We start from the raw sequence: 23566 nt of genomic DNA, 5'->3' as shown, positions 1-23566 counted from the left end.
CTACAGACAGAACTCTAATCACAGAGTCCTATGCACATAATTTTAGAGATTGAATTTGAAATAGTGAATTCAACATAAACTATATAGATAGACTTTAAACATAGAATTCTAAACAATGAATTATACAGACAAAAATCCACAGATTTCTTCATATACAGTTTGAGAGAAGTACAGAGAATTCTAAATACTGCATCCTACAGATACAATTCTGAGCAGTGAATTCTATGGATAGAAAGTGAAATACGTAGTGCTGCACATAAAGTTCTATACCTAGAACTCTATACACAAACATTCTCCAGATAGAATTTCAAACATCAGATCTAATTCTACATGTTGAATTACAAATATATTGATGGAATTCTAACTAAACAAATTCTTATAAGCCAGAATTTTAAATCAGAATTTATACAGATACACAGTTCTAAGCACAGAGTTCTATCAGTTTGATTCTAAATGCAGAATTCCAAACACCAACCCCTAAACCCATAATTAAGCAGTAAACCATTGTTTGAATTCTAAACATGGAATTGTGTCTGAAATCCAAACATTGTATTCTGTATATTCAATTCTATACTGTGAATTATAAATAAAGAAATGAACAGGAAACAGTCTAAACATACAAATCTACAAACAGAATTCTTCAGATAGATTTTTTATCCACAGAATTCTTCAAATGCAATTCAACTCAGCATTCTGCAGCTTAAATCCTAAAGACATAATTTAAACATAGATTTCTAAACAAAAAAATTCTGCAGATGTTTAGGCTCAAATGGTAGGAATCCAGATGGTCTCAGTGATAGTGTTGTCCATGTTGTCAGAATGACTATAGAGAGAGAGAGTGACATAGGTTAATACTCCTTTAAATGACAAACTACTGATTTTTTTTTTAATTTGTAGCCTCAGAAGGGAAAAAAAACAATATATTTTACTATGTTTGGATTTCCATAGACAAGCCTTACTGAGAATGTGCAGGTGTTAACTCCAAAAATAAGGGTGCTACAACTATTAGCACCTAAATTAAACAATCTGCAAGATACTATTAGTATAGTGATTGAATGGGGCAGAGAATAGAGCATTTATGGGACAAGTGTACAGCTCAGCTATAAGAAGAGCAACACATTACAATCTATTCAGTTTTGGGGTAAATGTTTCTGGATAAAATTAAAACAGCGCATGATGAATTTAATTTGAATAACAACAGGATGGATGATTTTCTTTTGACAGCACAAAAAAATCTTGTGATTTTCTTTAGTATCCTAGAAACTTAGCCTAAATAGGTAGCTCTGGAGTTGTAATTTATATGGTCACTGCTCTCCTCAGGGAATTACCTGTACAAGAAGCAAACCCGAGTTGTATGTTTCATACATGCAGTCTTGTAACCCAGAAACAACAACAACAAACAAGGCCATGGGCTGTACTCATTAAAGTTCAATTTTTAAACAAATAGACAAACTGTACTCATAGAGTTTATGAAAAAAATATTGTAGTCTGTCTGTATTTTTACTGATTTTCCTAATAAGATCATAAAAAATAAAACAAAATTTCCTGCCTATAAGAAAGTTGCTGTGGGAGAAAATAATAAAAAATAACTGCTATCTCCTGATCATTTAACATTTGTCTTGATTGATATGTCTCCATTTTTTGATATTCCAGATCAAATCAGAGCTGATATTATACCCTTAGATTTTTTTTTGACTAGAAGCACAAAAATATATGATCCATACCATAGCACAGACATTGAGATTCGTTTAAGTGACTTATACTGAAAATATATACAGATATATATATATATATATATATATGTGTGTGTGTGTGTGTGTGTGTGTGTGTGTGTGTGTGTGTGTGTGTGTCTCCATGGTTGCACCAACTCCAAGAAGGGAAACATCGCCCCAAAAAGTAATCAGTCTTGGTGCACAATTAGAAATCACACCAACACTTATGTTTTTTTTTTCTTGTGGGCTACTGGCTCTTAAGTAATTTCATCTCGTGCATGTGTAGGGAAGCCTCTTGAAATAGAAAATTCCTGAAACTATACACGATAATGTAATAGTATTATTAAGGAAATATTGAAAAATAGGAAGAGTTTGATCATTATAAGCATGTCTCTTCTAAATATTGATTATAAGATTATAGTCAACCCAGCTATTGATAGACTTCTAAATATGAATTTCTATGGATTCTAAAAACATAATTGTATAAATAGAATTCTAAATTCAGAATACTATGGCTAAAATTCCAAAGAATCATTTATATAGCAAATTCTGCATCTGAAATTCTAAACATAGAAAAGTATAATGACAATTTTATGAATATAATTCCATGTAAGAGAAATGTATACTACCAGAATAATAAATCCAACTTTAAGTATATTACAGACTTAATATACTAAAATATACTAAAATTACATTTTGTTTTTAGATAGAATACTGCAGCTGAAATTCAAAACTGAGTATTTTGAACACATAATTTTACAGATATAAATCTAGAGATAGAATTCTGGAAACAATGGCAGGCATAATTCTAAATCCAAACAGATCCATAAGATAAAATCAAAAACTCAATTATGCAGACAGAAAACTAATGCCATAATTCTACAGATAGAATTCTATACCCAGGGTTCTGCAGATCAACTTTAAAACATGGATTTCTTAAAATAGAGTTCCACAGATGCAACTTTACAAGTAATATTTGTGAAACAGTATTGCACAGCTGGATTCCTAATCAAAGAATAATACAATTGTAATAAAAGCAAAACAGAATTCTGAAGGTAGTATTTGCTATTCAGAAATCTACACAAAGAATTCTACAGCTAGAATACTAAACAGATAATTCTAATGACAGAATTCTAACACAGAATTAAACAGGCAGACTTCCAGTAATTGCATTCTAAACATAGAATTCTACACACAATGTTTCAAACACAGAAATCTATTGCTAGACTTCTAAGCACATAATTCTACAGATACAATTGTAAACATTTTTTATATATTCATATATGCAGGCTACTAAATCTCATGACTATTCATACATTGCCAGCACCATCCCTGAGGCCATACCTCCTGTCTTGGATCTATATCACATGGTCAAAAACTAATAATAGTGAATGACCAAAACTTTGAAAACACCGGAACTCGAAGTTATTATTGTGGGTTCGCATTACAGTGTAGATAGGGGTATTTGCCCTTTCCTCACTGTAGTGCGATCTCGGATTTGGTATATATATTTAGCGGGGGGGGGGCACAGCCTCCCACAATTGCAACTTCGAGTTCTGGCATTTTCGAAGTTGTGGTCATTTGCTATAATTAGCTTTTGACCACGTATAGTATAGACGCTCCTGTCTTCAGAAGGGTTGGGAGCTGGGATAATGATTAAGGTGTTTACTTCTTAGACACAAGGTACATGGTTTAATTCTCATATTTGGCCACTGTCTGGTTATTGGCTAGGCAAATAATTGTCTGCAGATTAATTGCCTAAGATTTACCTATGAACCATATCAGCCAATCACAGAGTAAATTTGTGGATAACAATCCAGTCATCTAGTTTATGTTTAAAGGAGACAGTGAGTCTAATTTCTTAACATATAGGGACGTTTATTCCAAAAATGTCAAAGGTACTGGGATAGAAAACTACCACTCCAATGTGTTTTTTTTTATTGTCTGATGACGATTTACTTCACTGGTTCTAGTACCAATGTTTTGTATGTATGACAAAAATCTACAAGCTGAGAAGATTTTTGAGGGGAGATCACTGTGTCACTTATTATACCATTAGAGACCTGACTGTTGTAGACCTCCTGTTTTAGTAGATATTGGACTGAAGGAGAAACAGGAGATCCAAGACAATTGGACCTGTAGAACATTATAAATGAGACAAAGATCTTCCCTCAAAAGTTTATAAGACAACATACAAAAGATAGAGATTTTAGTCTCTCGCTAGCTCTGGGACATTAGACTTGCAAGCTTTCTTGCTAGGAATCTTTTGGGTCTTTCAAATTGTTTGATTATTTAGTGAGATACATCCCAAAGGGGCACTATACTTGATAAATGGCCTGGTCTATGCTGCATGAAAGGGAATAATTATCTCTTTAGACCTTAATGTTATTCCTTTTGCACTTAGCTGGGTTCTGATAGCTGTCACATGTTAGTCAAAAGAGAGGAAACTATGAATACAAGTACCTCTGTCTCTGCCGTGTAAGCAATATGATGAGGATGACATTGACTACCAAAAGTGATGTTAATGTACTTTTTAACATTTAACCTGAGCCCATTTTATGTGGATTAAGAATTTACAAGGTTGAGTAAATTCCTGAAGGTTTGGGTGTCATAAGGTGACTTAGCAACAACTGTGTTAGAGGCCTTGGCACTCAGCTTTGTGATCTGAGAAGTAAATACTAAAAAGGAGAGATCTCAGCACTGAGCCCTGAGAGAAAACGCTGAACCCTTTCATACTTTCTGATGAGGTACCTGTAATTCGCACTATGTGGGTTCTGACTTTCAACCAGTTTTCTAGCTATCTTACCACAAATAGCTCCATAGCTTTTGTATGATATGAGTTTGGGTATGGTGTCTAAGGCCTTGTCCAGGTTAATATTCATTATGTGCACTGCATGGCCAACATCAAAAGTCTGTGTAATACTTTCAAATAAGTTCACCAGATTAAACAGATATGCTCTGTCCTTCACAAAGTCAAACCACCAAGGATCATGTCTAATAACATTCTTGATAGTATAGCTTATGACATCAGTTGTAATAAATTCCATGGATTTGCAGATGAGGCTTATAGGGCTTGCAGGTCTGTAATTACCAGGTCAGTTGTAAGGCCACCTTAATGGAGGGGTATCAACACTGCTGTGTGCCACTCACCAGGGGCAAAACCAGTAGCTAAACATAGATTAAACAGTTTAAGGAGTGTGTCTGCAAGGGCATGTTTAACAGTATTACTTAAGCAACCAAGTATATTGTCAAGTCCTATAGAGGAAGTAGTTTTTGGTCTTGGTTAGCACTTTTAGTAAGGGATCTTTAGACATAAATGAGGATTAAGTAATTCAGATACTTTGGGACTTTGAATAGGAGTCATGGGATGAACTTAGCATAGAGTTTATTAGCAAAGATATTGGCAATGTTTATTGGGTCAGAATTTGAGGCCTATTATGAATACGTTCAGAGCAATGTTGTTTTTTTTTTTTAGTTTTCTAAAACAGTTAAAGAAGGATCTTTGGCATCAGAGGCCAGCCTATGTATATGGGCTCCTTTAATAAACATGTATTTTTTAATATTATCCTTAAGACAATGAGGTTTGGAAGTACCAAGTACTTTAAAGAGTTTCTTTCTTTTGCTGTATAGTTTATTTATGCTAATAGACCACGAATGTGTTTTTGTTATTGAATTTCCCATGATACTTGTGGGCTCTATACATTTTTTCTAAATGGGTCTAGAATTCCTTAGTGAAGCTTGCTGCTGTATTAAGGTCAGGAAGTTGCAGTCATAAGTAAGTTTTTATATTTTGTCAGAGAGTATGTTAAGGTTGGTCTGTTGGCATTCCTTAAATTTAGTGCAGTTTGCTTTAGGAGCTTTTGGAAGTTTAAAGGAGAAGGTCTCAAGTTTATGGTCAGACCTCACAGAAGGAGATGCTGCAGAAGTGCAAGAGGCAGCCATATTTGTAAGAATCAAGCCAAGAATGTTGGGTCCTGTTGTAGGTTTAATTATGACTTGCTCGAGGGAATATTTGTGTATTAAGGCTTGGAATATGGTGACAAGGATTAGATCTGAAATCTTGAATGAGGATAGACCCACTGTACCTAGCAACACATATAGTTGTCATTCGAAGAAAATGGTCAAAGACATTAGAGATGATGCTAGGATTACAATTGCTTATACTAATGACAATAAGGCATTGAAAAACATCATATGTAATAACTGGAAGTTATTGACTGTAGATGATCAGACTAGGAAATTAGTGGGTGATAAACCTAAATTTGCTTATAGAAATCATAAGAACTTAAAAAGATTGTTGTGCCATAACCCTAAGGTTGACAGTGATCCTGTATTGAACATCGCCTGTAAGTTAGGCACATATCCATGTAGGAAGTGTAATATGTGTAAGTATATAACTGACGATCAGGTGTTTGTGCATCCTCAGTTCAAATATACATTTACGCCCAGGTTTTATGCATCCTGTGACACGGAAAGCGTCATATACTTAGCAACATGTAATACTTGTCATGCATTCTATGTAGGACTCACTAAGAGAAAGTTGAAACAAAGAATGTACAACCATTTGTATGATATTAAACAGCATAGGGAACAGAATGCATTGGCAAGACATCTTATAACCTATCCTGATCATTTTTTCAAATTCAGAGTCCTATAAATAGTTAAGTGCAGCAGTAGAGGGGGTGATCATATGAATCTATTAGAGAATGTTGAATTACAGTGGATTTTTAGATTAAGGGCCCACTTACCCCCAGGCATCAACAATTATGTGTCTATTAAACCTGTTTTGAAAAATAGATAGTTTTTTATATTTTTATATTGATTATGTTTTAATGTTAGTCAGCCATTTTTCATTGGGCTTAATGTTTAGGCTTGCATTGTATGTGTTTGCACTATACTCTAGATGTCTAAATATAGTTATTATTGTTGCTCCATACATCTGGAAATCTATATGTATGTATTTTTTCCCTTTTTAGTTTCAACTTAGTAGTAGTGAGGTTTTATGTGCTAAATAGTTTTAGTGTGTTTTAAACTTTATATAGCAGTGGATCCATAGACAGGTGGACAAGCACTTGTATCTTTAAAACTGGATGCTTCATTAATTGTTTAATTGATGTGCATTAAATGCTTGATTGAATTTCATCCAGTGTATATAAACTCCCTGGTTTTTTGACTAAATAGATCTGAAGAAGCGTGTGTTACAGCACGCGAAAGCGCTTATCCTTTTGTGCCTGCAGTGTTCTAATAAAGAGATTTTAACTTTTGAAGCGGTGGACTGTGCATTTCATACCAGCTGTTAGCTTGGAAGTTCTGCTGTGGTGAGCATTCCAGTGTTTTTTCTCCATATTTTTGACTGTTTTCTCTGGAGGCTCACAGCGTGGTGTGGTTTTGTTTTTTCTGTTTGCTGTTCTTGTAACCACATATCACTCACCATGGCTAATGTTTCACTGGAACTTGATTACAATCCAGAGGCGAGGGTGAGTCCTGTTGACAAATGGAATCAATTGATGCATCATACAGTGAACCCTTTATTGACCTTGGATCTCCAGGTTCTTTCTATTGATTGAGTGACTGAAAATGTGATGGATATCGAACATTTCAATGTGTTGCACAAACAGCTAGAGAGTGACCTTTTTAAATATCAACGTTATGTGTGGCAACGCAAATACCTTGAGGCATGCATGCACTTTAAGATTGTACCTAGGGGCATGCGTGTCCTTTGCATGCCCACTTATGGGGAAAGCCACCCCATGCTTCTAAAACAATGGCAAGATCTTAATTTGGATCTAAGTAATAAGTACATGCAACTTATTATTAATTATTTCACTCCGCTTGAGAATGAACTAAGATCCAAAATTGAACAATTAAATAAAGAAATCAATGAACGTTTCAAGCACGATGTGTGCATGAATAAATTAGACCATCTTTATACCTAAGTACGAGCTTTCAGTGATAAACTACAGTTGGGGAAACACCGCAAGTTGCAGAGAGACTTCCGCGATTTTTCTACAGGGAATGTGTTCATTTGGCCGAGGTTTGCCTCCTCAGGTCAAAGAGACGAGAGGGCTCCTCCCCTCTCTACCTCAACGGAAGTAACAGTTACTGAAATGATTCATGCTACATCCTCAGATATCCAGCATGAGATTTTTGCCTCCAGCAGCAGCTCTGATGCCGTTTTCACTACACCACCCGAGGATATACCCAGCATTGGCTGTGAGAACTCTCTTTCTACACCGCTCCCTAATCAGGAAGCCTATAAGAATTTAGCCATATTTAAACAGGCTGGAGCCGTACCCAAAACTCTGCCTTCTAAAGAGGATACCATCCAGCGTTTTTTACCTTACCCCATAAAGAAAAATGGAGTAAGCAGAGGGCGTTTAAACAGCTGGGACAAAAGGAAAAGAAAACATTCGGAAGAGGGGTTTCAGTACAGACAACGTCGCAAGCAATAGATTGTCTATTTTTTAATTTATCCAGGTTAGTACTGTCTCCTTCGGATGTGTCTCTTTTGAACAAAGGGCTTACATTTATACCATCTCAGGGGAGCAATTTACATGAATTATTTGTGGACATTAGACTTTTTGCGAGAAAAGTAGCATTGAAGTTAATGTTTGACAGTAATGAGACCTCTATTTCTAGCTTGCATAATGATGTTAAAACTTTTAAAGCCAAAAGTGTTTTTTCACCCCCCCTTCCTACTCACATAGAGTGTTTTGTCAGGCTTTGTGAGAATGATCTGTATGAATACTTTTATAGTAACAAAAAGAAATGTACCTATTATAACATGAGCACTAATGAAAGATCATCACTGAAATTCTTGACAGAAAATGAATCAATATGTATCAGGCCTGTTGACAAAGGTGGGGGATTGGTACTGTTTGATACTGACCATTATGATTCTCTCATGTTAGAAATGCTTAGTGATGATAAAACTTATGTGCTTATATCTATGGAAGTTCTACAGGAGTTCCATAAAATGATAGATGATTGTTTGTTTGACATGCTAATGTGTAAGCAATTTAGTAAGGATTTATTTGATTATTTTCATAAAGAATATGTGTGTGTGCCTACGATTAAGGGCCTTCCCAAGATGCACAAGAACAACTACCCTCCACCCATGCGCCCGATTGTTTCAGGGGATGGATGGGCTACAGACAACATCTCTGTCTTCTTGGAGAAGACCCTTCGACCCATAGTGGCCAATATACCTACCATTTTGAAGGACACCTACCAGCTGTTAGAGGCTTTAGAAGAGACTGATATAGCTCTTGAGATAGGAAGGCATTTATTAATTACCCTCGATGTGAAAAACCTTTTACTTGTATCCCTAATGAGGCAGGAATACAAGCCATAAGGGAACTTATGCTTATAAATACCACCTTCAGTAATGATAAACAGATCCTCATCTGTCAACTTTTGGACCTAGTGTTGTCTTACAATGTATTTTCTTTTAAAGGTCTGATTTACCACCAGAAATGGGGAGTGGCAATGGGCACCTCGTGTGCCAATACCTATGCCAATCTGGTGGTGCATCACTGGGAGACACAACATATGTTCAACCATGATTCATTTCATAAAGTAGTCATCTACAGGAGATTTGTAGATGACATACTAATTGTATGGGATGGGTCTAAAAGTGAGGTTATAGATTTCCTTATGTACCTTGAGGGCACCAGTGATTTTCTTAGATTTACACTAGAGACTTCCCACACAGAGATTAATTTTCTGGATATTACTTTGTCCATACAAGGAGGCAAGTTAATGTCAACTTTATACAGGAAAAATGTTGGAAAAATACGCTTTTATTATTCAACAGTATGCATCCTAGGCATACGTTTCCTGGGATTGTGAGAAGCCAGTTTACAAGAATAGCAAGGTTATGCAAGAATCAACCAGATAGACAGAAGGAATCAGATCTGTTGGAAGATCTATTCTTGCAAAGGGGCTATGACTTCAATATGGTGACAAGGATTAGATCTGAAATCTTGAATGAGGATAGACCCACTGTACCTAGCAACACATATAGTTGTCATTCGAAGAAAATGGTCAAAGACATTAGAGATGATGTTAGGATTACAATTGCTTATACTAATGACAATAAGGCATTGAAAAACATCATATGTAATAACTGGAAGTTATTGACTGTAGATGATCAGACTAGGAAATTAGTGGGTGATAAACCTAAATTTGCTTATAGAAATCATAAGAACTTAAAAAGATTGTTGTGCCATAACCCTAAGGTTGACAGTGATCCTGTATTGAACATCGCCTGTAAGTTAGGCACATATCCATGTAGGAAGTGTAATATGTGTAAGTATATAACTGACGATCAGGTGTTTGTGCATCCTCAGTTCAAATATACATTTACGCCCAGGTTTTATGCATCCTGTGACACGGAAAGCGTCATATACTTAGCAACATGTAATACTTGTCATGCATTCTATGTAGGACTCACTAAGAGAAAGTTGAAACAAAGAATGTACAACCATTTGTATGATATTAAACAGCATAGGGAACAGAATGCATTGGCAAGACATCTTATAACCTATCCTGATCATTTTTCAAATTCAGAGTCCTACAAATAGTTAAGTGCAGCAGTAGAGGGGGTGATCATATGAATCTATTAGAGAATGTTGAATTACAGTGGATTTTTAGATTAAGGGCCCACTTACCCCCAGGCATCAACAATTATGTGTCTATTAAACCTGTTTTGAAAAATAGATAGCTTTTCATATTTTTATGTTGATTATGTTTTAATGTTAGTCAGCCATTTTTCATTGGGCTTAATGTTTAGGCTTGCATTGTATGTGTTTGCACTATACTCTAGATGTCTAAGTATAGTTATTATTGTTGCTCCATACATCTGGAAATCTATATGTATGTATTTTTTCCCTTTTTAGTTTCAACTTAGTAGTAGTGAGGTTTTATGTGCTAAATAGTTTTAGTGTGTTTTAAACTTTATATAGCAGTGAATCCATAGACAGGTGGACAAGCACTTGTATCTTTAAAACTGGATGCTTCATTAATTGTTTAATTGATGTGCATTAAATGCTTGATTGAATTTCATCCAGTGTATATAAACTCCCTGTTTTTTTGACTAAATAGATCTGAAGAAGCGTGTGTTACAGCACGCGAAAGCGCTTATCCTTTTGTGCCTGCAGTGTTCTAATAAAGAGATTTTAACTTTTGAAGTGGTGGACTGTGCATTTCATACCAGCTGTTAGCTTGGAAGTTCTGCTGTGGTGAGCATTCCAGTGTTTTTTCTCCATAGTTTATTTATGCTAATAGACCACGAATGTGTTTTTGTTATTGAATTTCCCATGATACTTGTTTCAGGTAGGCTCTATACATTTTTTCTAAATGGGTCTAGAATTCCTTAGTGAAGCTTGCTGCTGTATTAAGGTCAGGAAGTTGCAGTCATAAGTAAGTTTTTATATTTTGTCAGAGAGTATGTTAAGGTTGGTCTGTTGGCATTCCTTAAATTTAGTGCAGTTTGCTTTAGGAGCTTTTGGAAGTTTAAAGGAGAAGGTCTCAAGTTTATGGTCAGACCTCACAGAAGGAGATGCTGCAGAAGTGCAAGAGGCAGCCATATTTGTAAGAATTAAGCCAAGAATGTTGGGTCCTGTTGTAGGTTTAATTATGACTTGCTCGAGGGAATATTTGTGTATTAAGGCTTGGAATTCCATGTATAGAATTCAAAACAGAAAAATAGTCAAGACATTCCACAGACAAAATTCTAAATGCAGAATTATAACACATAATTCTACACTCAGAAGTCTAAACATAGAATTCTACAGACAGAATTCAAAACAAAGGTCCTGATAGTTAGAATTCTAAACACAACATTTTGCAGAGTTATAAACAAAGAATGCTACAGAGGACATTTTACTGGTAGAATTATAAACACAGAATTAGGCAGTCAAAATTTTAGAGACACAGTTCTTAGCTCAGAATTCTACAGATTAATTTTAAACAGAGATTGCTTTAGACAAATTTTTAAATACTGAATTCTACAAAGTTCTGTACGCAAACATACACTGACTTTTCTGGCTAGGATCCTAATCACTAAAGTCTTTACACATAATTCTGCAGATTTAATTCTAAGCACACAATTCCACAGAAAGAATTCTACAGCTAAAGTTCTATGCATAAAATGCAAAACAGTGAAATGTAGACAAAGAATTCTACAGATAAAATTATATACATGGGTCTAAATGCAGAACTCTACAAAATTATAAAGAAAATTCCTCCAGTTCTAATTCCCATACTCTTGAACATGGTTTCTACAAATATAGCTGTATAGATCATTCTAAAGAGACAGTTATAAACAGATAATTCTATAGATAGATTTATAAATGATGAATTCTGCAGATAAAATTTTAAACACAAATTTTAACAGATATAGATCTATAGGGTCTACTATGGATGCTCAGATGTTAGTATCTCACAATACACCTGCATGTTGCCGCTTGCTCAGCAAAGCAAGTGCTTGAACTCCCACTAGCCTAGTCTCCCATTGTACACAGATGACCCAATACCCAATGATATAAAACTATATACTCTTACCAGAACCTAAACTCTAACAAGTTCCCATCCTAAGTCTTCACTACCATACCCAAAACATCCACTCTCCCTCCCTAACCCTAAAGTCCTTGATTGCCCCTAAACCTGAAACTCAGACTACCTTTCCTAAAGCTAAATTCCCTGATCAATCCTGAACCTTAAAACTCCTCTTCCATCCCTAAAACTAAAACTCCCTTCCTGCTTCCTAAGCATAAATTCCCCCTCATGCTCCTTAAACTATAAATCCCCCTCCCCCTCCTACTCCATAAGCCTAAAATCACCCTCCTGCTCTCTCCCCATGGCTGCTTGCCTGAACTCATATTTGAGTTTAAGCATGAGCTAGAAGGTACTTGAGTCATTGACTTAGAGGCAGTGTTTTTTGAGCATTTGGGATTCAACTGCCTCCAGTGTTTCAATTATATAAGTAGAACTGGAAACACAGCACTGTACAGAAACAGATTTCTACAGAAGACATTCTAAATGGTGAATTCTGCAGATCAAATTTAAAAAATTAATTCTACAGATATAATTCTAAACACAGAATACTACAGAAAGTGTTAGAAACTGCCAATTGTACAGAAAACTCTTTAGCTAGAATTCTAAAAATTGTATTGCAATAATTCTAAACACAGAATTCTACATTCAAAATTATGATGAGAGAATTCAAAGCGTATATGCAGAAATAACTTTATACACAGAATTCTGCAGATAAAATTCTTAATGCAGAATTGTTCTTACAAAATTCAAGAATCAGAACCTCAGAGACTGAATTCTACAGCTTGAATTCAAAAAGACATATCTAAACATAGAATTGTACAGATATTAGTCAGACAAAATTCTAAACATAAAACTCTGTGGAGAAAATTCTAAATGCAAAAATTGTACAGATAAAATTCTAAATACAAAATTCTGCAGATAAACTCTTAAGGACACAGTTCTAAGACAGAATAATCAATGCAAAATTCTACAGGGAAAATTATAAATCCAGAATTTGATATATAGAAACTTCAACACATCAAATAGATAACGTTTTAGCACAATATTCTTCTGACAGTTTTCCAAATAGATAATGCTTCTGACAACGATATGGAAACAGAGAATTCTATAAATAGAATTCAAAACACACACCTTTGTAAAAGAATTTGGCAGAAAAAATATTGAAGCAGAATTTTCTAATTATTCTGAACATATAATTATGCAGATAAAAATATAATGATAGAATTCTAACTGTAGAATTCTCCACATAGTCTTTAAAATACAGAAATCTACAGGTATATTTCTAAATACAGAATTTAACAAATATAATTCTAGACAAACTATATAGACATAAGTATATAATATCCTGCAGAAAAACACTCTAAACAGAATTGCAAACAAAGAAATCTACAGCATTTGTTTTAAACAAATTTCTACCACAGAATTCAATAGATTGCATAGTAAACTTTGGTTATACAGATAAAATTCTCAACATACATGAAATTCTTCAGATATGATATAAAGCAAAGAATTATAGGGATACTATCGACCAAATATTCTTTTTACTGGTGACTCCATTCTAAGACATACAGATGTGCCTCTCACCGCGGTGAGCAAGCAAAGAGTGATGGTTAGTTGCTCCTCTGGTGCTAGTATACACACTGAAGTCCTTGAACAATAAGTACTAGTATGACTTTGTCATAGTTATGCTGGTGTCAATGACTTCAGCTGTACTTCCCTGGATTATATGATGAGAGACAAGATGGAGCTCTAAGTCTACATGTCCATGTATGTATGAGCCTAGCACTGACCAGCATTGTGCATTCTCCAGGGATGATGCCATGTTATGAGCAAAAAATAATTGACTTCAAGAATTGGCTTAGATTTTGTGTCATTCAAAAGGAGTCCAATCTCTTTTAGCCTGGGTAGATATGCACATCATAGCATGCTGCTTCACCAGAGATGGCCTGCATCTGTCAGCTCTAGGGTTTCAATTATTGGCAAAGACATACTGCCAGTTTTGGAAAATGCCAACCTGATAAACATACCAACATAATGAAACAAGCAAATGAAAATATGAAGGTGTTACTGATCGATGCTAGGAGCCAGAACAAATAAATTCTACTTCCTATAAGCCCTTCTCACCTTGGAAGATATGAACATCTCTGTAGTGACTGAGGCATGGTTTGAAATAGCAGAGTGCACTTCAGCTGTGGAGGGATGTAATGCCTTCTACACATTTTCATGAGCTACTGCACATGGGGGTAAGGTGGAGTTGTATCAGTCTATATTCAGATAAGTGGTAAAAGAGCATGCTGCACTAGAGCTTCTTCATGTCCAAATAACCATCAGAAAATTCCCATACCATATATTAGCTAGCTATAGAACTCCCTCTATGGCAAAACAAGGCACAACACCTACTTACAGGAACTAGAATCACTCAGTAGTAAACCCAATATAATTTTCCTTGGTGATCTAAACTATTAAGAAACTTGAACCACATTACAACCAGTATAAAACAACAAATTCACCAGGCTTTAACATTAGCAGTCACCTTAACATCCTTTTATTGCTTTTGCATTACTAATGTATGGCAACAATGTATCTTTACAGTTTTTTTTTAAAAAGGTCATGTGCTTAGATTATGTACATATAAAAAGATCACATGACAACAATTTAAATAATTTGATGAAGTCTAAACAAGTTAAGTTGAAAGCTCTTATTGTTTTTCAATTATTTTAATCACTGTAATAAAATGTTTTACCTGTTTGCTGTTTTGGTTCATTCAACAAGTCATAATAATATGCTATTGTCTTTACCAAGCCTGGTGAATTTGTTATTTTAGTGATCTAAACTATCCATCTATAGACTGGGAAACTTACACCACCATTAGTGCACAAGCATTTAGATTCCTGGACTTGGAACAATTAGTCAAAGTACCCACTAGGAGGAATAACATCTTGGATCTTGTCCTTACTAATATTGGAGCATCTCACACCATCCCTAGCAAATTTTCATCATTTGTTAGGACTGACCATAAAGAGTCTACTCTGAAATAAAACTGAAACCAGAGATCCTTTCCAACTTCATAGTCTAGGGTTACTGAATTTTGAGCTTTCAGTAATTCGAGATTATTAAGTGAAACCGGTCGTGGACACATCAATTTCTGAGCTTATCTTTTATTAAGATGTTTAGAAATCTACATCTGAATTTTGAACTTTTAACGTTTCAGATTCCTGTCATTTGCAAGCAGAAAGGGCTCTGTCAGTTCTTACATGAGTTACTCTAAGAATAATTCTCAGAACTCAACTTTAAAGAAGAAATTACAATCCTTACTTAACACCATTCAAGATCTATCAATAAAGATGGATAAAATGGACAACAAGCTTGATATGTTCAAAGAAAAATGCAAAAAAAAAAACAAATTGAACAGCTACAGGAGATTGTTTTACTCCAGAAAATCCAGATTGCTAGCATGGAAGAAAGATTAAATGATATAGAAGGCAGAGTGTCAGAAGAGCAACATCAGGTTGAATTTTTACTTAAAACACTTCACTACTCAACAAATAAGATTATCTTGAAAACAAATCCAGAAGGAATAATCTGCGCATTTATGGTTTACCTGAAAAGACTGAAGGTGATAACATGGTTAACTTTCTCACATGCTGGATTCCAAACATTTTAAAATTACCAGAGTCTCTTTCTTTCTTTTGACATTTAAAGAGCTCACAGATCACTGGTGTTTCCTTTGACATCCAACATGGTAAATATTAAACTAAGCTCTTTTATGGTAAGATTTTTCTCTTCTCAAGATAACAAATTAGTCTAAAAACTGTCTGGTCAAATTCAGTGGTAAAATGCAATGATAATAATAAAATTTGGCAATGACTATTCCTCAGCAGTAGTCTCAATGAGAAAAAGAATTATTCCCTTAATAAAAAAGTTTAAAAAGAAGCAATTTAAAGTACATTTGTTGTTCCCATTTAGACTTAATGTTTTTCTTTCAGATAGAATTAAAACTTTTGAAACCTTGGACTCTGCTGTATCCTTTCTAACATCTAATAACATTTTAGAACAAGTGGATGGTATGGATTGGTCCTCTTCTTCATTAAAGAGGCAAGTTGAAAGAAATGGTTGGAAAACTATTGATAAGATGAAGAAACTAAAAGACAAATATTTAATATTTATTTTTTGTATTCTTCATAATATTCAAAAGCTTCACCTTTTTTACCTGTATCAACATACTACAATAATTTACAACTGTGATACTTCTGATGCACTCAAACAAAAGGAACTTAAGCTAAAAAACAAAAAAAAACTAAGGTAAAATTATTTAATCTTTTTATTCTTTTCATGTCATTGCATATATCACTATAAATATTCTTTAACATTTGTCTAAATATTTCTGTTAAATACTCTAAGTAGTGAAAACAAAAGAAAAACATTTAGAACAATTCAATTAACTGTCTTTATACTGGGCTCTAAGACAGTACAGGCTTTCATTAAAACAAATGAAAGCTTAATATACAAAGTAAATGATAAACTTAGTAATTAGTCCAAGTTCAGCAAAGCTTAAGTATTCTGAACATTTATAAATATGTAGAATAGGTGTGTGATTTCTGAGTGTTGGAATATTTACAGTTACTATGTTTACACAAATGTTTCTGTTTTCTCTGTTTCATTTCCTGTCTACACTTGAATTTATTTCTAATGTTATATTTATCATCTTGAGGGAAAAGAAAATGATTTAGATGTTATTAACATTGCTTATGCCTTTTTATTTGTGTAGAATATAATTCAATTTCAGTTGCTTCTCATATACGCAGAGAGCCATTTAATCAAAAGTGAGCTTGAGCTACTTTTTGAAGCATTTAAATTGTTTACTTACTTGATTTTCAGCTTCCTGTCAAGATTGTGAACTAAAACATATTTTTCTAACAATATTTCATGCTTAAACATTATATTACATTAAAAATCCCCTTGTGAATATGCAAATGGCTCAATCAAAACATTACAGCTCATCATTGATGTAATCATCAAGGTTAAAGGTCGTACATGAGCCATTACTGTTTTTTCAGCAATTTAAAGTGACAAGCACACTTTTTATGTGGATAGCTCATTCAAGAACTGTTACTGCTTTCATCTTATTTAAAGTGAGATGTACACATTTTATCTTGATAAGACATAAGTGAATTTTTATTGTTTGTCACTTAATTAAGTGGCAAGTTCTGTTTTGTTACATATATAATCCTAATAACATAATACATTAAATAAAAGCCATACTTTTAAATAATTTCACTCAAAAGATTTAAAACCTTAAAAGCTGATAAAAATCTATAAAATAATACATTTTGGTTTACATATACCAGTTAGAAATGTCAAATGCTAGAGTAATAGTGGCATAAGTGAAACATCATGGCACATAATTGTATTCATTTATGCATGCCTCTCAATTGTACAGAATTTTGCAGAGTGTCTAGACTTTTGCCTCATATTTTGGTCTGTTCCTTATAAAATTATAGTTTTCTGGCAAATCATTGAGGGTTGAAGTTAGAATATAATGCCATGCATTTGAGTTTCAGACTTCATACCCTTCAGAAAATTCATGCTAATGAAACACCTGTTATTCTATATCAACTTTGTAGGTTTGTATGAGCAATATTTTGGGATGCCCCTGTTTTGGGGCCTTTGTTTCCCCTTTGTGCATGACTGTGTCCAGATTTCTTACTCTGGGAGACTAAGGCATATGCATTTGTATCGTAAAAGTACTAACAATTATTAATGAAATAAGATGTTATGCTGTCACTGATATTAATAGTAGAACATATATAAAAGTATAAATAAAAAATAATACAAAGATTATTTTAAGACAGAAATGTTTGTTCTCTGAAGAATACGCATTTGTTTTATTTTCAAATTGAAGTGAATCTGTTTAAAGCTTAGCTATAGGATTTGATCTATCAAATTAATATATTATTTGTACTAACTGTCATATAAGGATGCTTTGGAGGGATGAGTAAATTACATGTTTCAGATTTATTTTCAGATAACTATTGCCTCTACTTGAATTAATAAGACATACTACTTTTTGGTGTCGATTGAGTTATTATGAAGTGTAGTTGCTTTAAACTTTAGAGTGATACTTTTATACACTTACAATAACTTATTACACATCTTTTTTATATACATATAAGTTTAATTATTCTTAATCAGTTAAACATTAAAACATATATTATTACATAGATAGTTATTATAATTAGAGTCTGGTAATCTTTACAGTTATACATTTAAATCATTAAAGATTGTTTAAATTTTATCTGAACCAAATGAGAACAGTATCAAATTTTACACCATTTTATGGTACTAAATTGTGTCTACCTAGGTTAAATATATGTAATAGTAAATTCAATATATAATTCACCTGTTAACTTACTTACTTACTTAGCTACTTTCTATTTAAAGTTAAATTTTAGACAGAGTGAAGAGTACATCTTGGTAGTGATTTTAGAGAGCAAACCTGAATGGCAATACTATTTAAGTATGGGGTTATGTACCTCAGGGATTGTTTAGATTGTTTTTAGTTCAAGTTTTAATGTTTTCCTTTTCAAATGTTTATCAGTGTCTACGAACATTAGCTACAGAGATTTAATATATATATATATATATATATATATATATATATATATATATATATATATATATACACACACACCATTATTTTCAGTACTATAGCTTTTCTCCATTTCTATAAAAGTAATAACAGGTACATATAACTAATTATACGACTAATAATTATATATTCAAGAAGTGTATCTCTATTAATGATAGTGGCTTAAATAAAGTAGAAAAAGGGGAAGTCTAATATCTAAAAATTCTCAACACTCAGATTGTATTCTTATAAGCAACACACTTATTACAGGAATATAAAGACAGACTTAACTTCAATAACTATTCAGTATTAGTAAGTTCTCATTATAAACAAAAAAGTGTGGCTATTCTGTGGAAAAACTCTGTTTTGATGTCTAAAATTATAAATTCATACTATGATAAATCTGGCATGTTTTGTTTGGTACCTTTGAATATAAATGGAAAGATTTACACATTACTCAATTTATATTGGATTCCTGGCCTGGGAGTTAAAGAGGTTAAAAATCAGTTTGAAGGCATTATGCAACACTGTAAAGGGAGTGTAATATTGGCAGGTGATTTTAATTGTGTATTATCTGATAGTGATACTAATGAAAAAATACATGAAGGAAACCAGCTACATCAAAGGTAGTAATTGACTTTATTGTCATGTTCAGCATTAAAGATGTAAATATGTATGCTGAGCCAAATTCATTATTTTTTACACACCATTCACACCATCATGGCACTCAGTGAAGAACTGATAGAGTACACATTTCAAGAGACATTGGATGTCCTTTGTAGCATCATAATGCAATTACTTTGATTTGGCAATGAATACTAAACAAAGTGTTGAATATTACCAAAATTCCATCATATATAATGAATTTGAAAGACTTTAAGGAATTCAATATTAAGGGCATACAATCTTTTATAAATATAAATCTTACAGATGATATATCAGAAATATATGTATGGGATTCTTTGAAGTCATACTTATATAGCAAAGTGGCAATGTTCTAACTTGGTTTATTAATAAGAAAAACAGTGGAATAAAGCTTTATTAGATTTACACATGAAAATGGATACACTAAAGTTAGATATACAAAACAGAAATAATAATTTATAAAGAGAACTTGATGAGATGAACAAAAAGTACTTAAAAATATTACATCATAAAAGTATGATTAATTTAGGAAAGATTGGAATTACATTTTTATTCCATGAATCCTAAAAATGAAAGAATAGTAAACAGAACAAAGAATATTATTAAATCCAATCAGATCAAAGAAGCTTACATTCCAGGTACTAGGGAAAGAGTTTCAGATTTAGAAGGTATTTTAGAAGCTTTCAAAACACACTTTAAGTTAATTAACTCACATAACACAGAAATTGAACCTCAGAATGTGATAAAATCTTTCTTTAAAAATTTAACAAGAAAAAAATAACAGAACAGCAAATAAAGTTAATTGATAAATCTATTTCAATGACTGAGCTTAAATCACAAATTAATAAGTTAAAATTAAATAAGGCTCCTGGAATTGATAATATTATACCTGAAATGTATAAATTATTAACTAAAGAAGCTTAAGGCTTATTGTTAAAAGTATATACTTTAGTTAAGGAAAATAATAACTCTGCCCTTCCTACAAATATATATTAATTTACCCAATTCTAAAGTCAGATAAAGATACAAAAGAATGTTCATCATACAGACCAATATCACTATTAAACATTGATTATAAAATGTTTATGGGAATACATGCTAGTAGATTAAAACGGTTGCTCCCTTTATTGATAGATGAAGTTTTATGAATATCATCTCCTTAGATTATTTTGGGAAAAACTGAATTATTTTTTACAAACTGTTGTTAATGACAACTTTCAGTTGACAAAATATTTGGTTTTGTTTAATGCCCTTATACCTAAGTGTGTTACCATATCTAAATATTTGTTTCTATGGATTTTATTAGCTATTGCTTGTAAAACAATTGCTACAAATTAGAAAAGTGAGATTTCACCTACATTTAAAGAGTTCATGAACATGGCTTTTAATGTATCTCAAAAGGAAATGGCTACTATCAAGATAAGAACAGAAAGGATTACTTCATATTACAACTCTTAGATAAAAGTCAGAGAGATACTGGACAGAACTGACTGTAATACACTCTGAACTGAAGAAATATCTTGTATTTGTTCATTTAGACACTCTTGCAAATAGTTTTTGTTTTATATAGGTTTTTTCTCTCTTTGTGTCATTGATAAATCAATATGTATGATTTTAATTCTAAATTATGATATGCTATATGAATCTTAAAAATCTTAACAAAAATATTTGAGAAAAAAAAACAGTTGATTCTTGTCCATTTTCAAGTGCAACTTAGATCTATGGATGGCAAACAGAAAATTTACCTCATTAGGGGTAATATATAATTATCAATCATGGGATGGGTAAGGCTAATTTATAACCAAATGGAAAAGGTTATTTCAACCACAAAAAGGGAAAGTAGCTAGGCTTAAATGATCCACAAGGACAAGTAGCCTAATACTTATCTATACCTACCTGTAAAATTTTAAACAGAGAATGTTGAAAATAGGATTAAAAACAGAAATGCTCCAATTACAGTTTTAGATTTGAATTTTAAACTCAGAATTCTGCAGAGGTTTCTAAATGCAGGATTACAAAGATTGAATTTGAAACATTTCTTGCTCCCAATTCAATGAATGTCTAATCAGAATTCAGAACACAGAATTCTAGACATGGAATTTGAAAACACATTTTTCCACATATAGAATTCTAAGAAATTCTCAACAGCGAAGTCTACACAAATGCAAAGAATTCTAACAATATTTTAATGACAGAATCTGAAATAGAGAAGTTCAAACATAAAATCTACAGTTGGACTCTGACTACAGAATTATACAGTTACAGTTCTAATTATAGCAATCCACAGATAGATTTTTATAGCTATGTTTCTAAACATGGATTTCTACAGATAGAACTTTATACATAGCATACAATATTAAACAGATAATTCTATTAAAAAACATGGAGACATTGGGCTGGTTACAAAGATATGCTATTTAAAAACGGCACACTTTTTATCCAGAGAATGCTACAGAAACCTTTCTAAACTAATAATTATACTAAACATACAAGTCAGAAAATCATATTCTATAACTAATGTTCTAGACAACAAAATTATGCAGGTGGAATTCTAGGCACTCAGTTATAAGTACATAATTCTTTATGCACATTTATATGGAAAGCATAATTTAGACAGAGTTCTAGAGGCATAATTCTAAACATATAACACTAAAAATATAATGCTGGTTGCAGAATTGTACATATTGGATTCCAAATGCAGAATTCTCCAGAGAAAGAGATAATCATAAACACAGAACACAGCTAATAGTATTTTAGAGCTATAAATCATTGTGCAGATGTCTATAGATAGAAATCTAAGCATATTATCTCATTAAAAGAATTCTAAGCAGGTGAAATGTTAAAGACAAATAAAAAAAACATGTTAACAGAAATTTTCTGTAGAAGAAATTAAAAAAACACGTTTTTGAGAAAGTAAATTTACAGATAAAATTGTAACTGCAGAAGTTTACATAATGATTTGTAAACAATTATCTAAATGGCATTTCAGAGTAAACTTCTAAACACAGAATGTTAAATATAGGCTCCTATGACCAGAATTCTCAAGATCGAACTCTACTTTCTAATTTTATAGGGAGATTTGTAAACCTGGTTGGAATTTTATAACTAGATATTTGTAGATGCAGTTCTACTCCTACAACTTCTAAAAAATTTTTAGGTAGAACTTGATTCCCAGAATATTATAGGAACAATTCTAAGCATGTAATTCTAAACATGTCCTACTAAGAGAAATATTGAGACAGAATTCTAAACACAGGGTTCTAAAAAGGAATTATAAACATACAGTTCTACATATAAAGTTCCATATACAGAATTATACAGGCTGTACTCTGCAGCTGGGATTTGAAACATAAAATTCTATATTCTATATATAGAATTTTACAAATAAAAATTTGTAGATAATATTCTGAACAAAGAATTCACCAGACAGAGTTTTAAATGCAAAATTCTACTGTATAATTCAACACATGGCATCCCACTGATAGAATTATTTTTGTATTTTTTATATGCCCCATTACCTGCCTGCCTTCAGCTCTCCACAATCTAATGCCCCAGTACTACTTCTTCTTCTTCGAGGAGAAAGAGCTGTTATGGGCAGTTTGTTTCTTATGAGGCAAGAGCTGGCAAAGCATCATCTTTGAAAACATTAGGGCATTTTTATGTACCCTACTCCCATGCCCTGTTGGTGTCATGGTCTTCTGTATCACCATGGAGGGACCACCTCTGACCCTGATAAAGAAGCATGGCTGCTTCTTAACCTGTTTTCACATTGGCTTCTGTAGGAGATTGGGTAAATACAGACACATCCCTCCCACCTGTAACATATGTTCTCAGCAGGAGCAGCCTAGGCCACTACTCTGGAGCACAAGGTCACTCTAGACGGGAGCCACTTAACTGTACAATGACATTTTCCATAAAACTTTTATAAGTTTAATAGCTTCTTGAGGTAATATCTTTTGTATAGGAAAACAAAATAGTGCTCTTTTAGCCACTGTTCTTTGCACATCCACAAGCAGGGTGC

Source organism: Protopterus annectens, chromosome 5.part0 (assembly GCF_019279795.1).
Source record: "Protopterus annectens isolate FY-2018-M chromosome 5.part0, PAN1.0, whole genome shotgun sequence".
Classification (NCBI taxonomy): Eukaryota; Metazoa; Chordata; order Ceratodontiformes; family Protopteridae; genus Protopterus; species Protopterus annectens.
Note: the sequence above shows the minus strand (reverse complement) of the source record.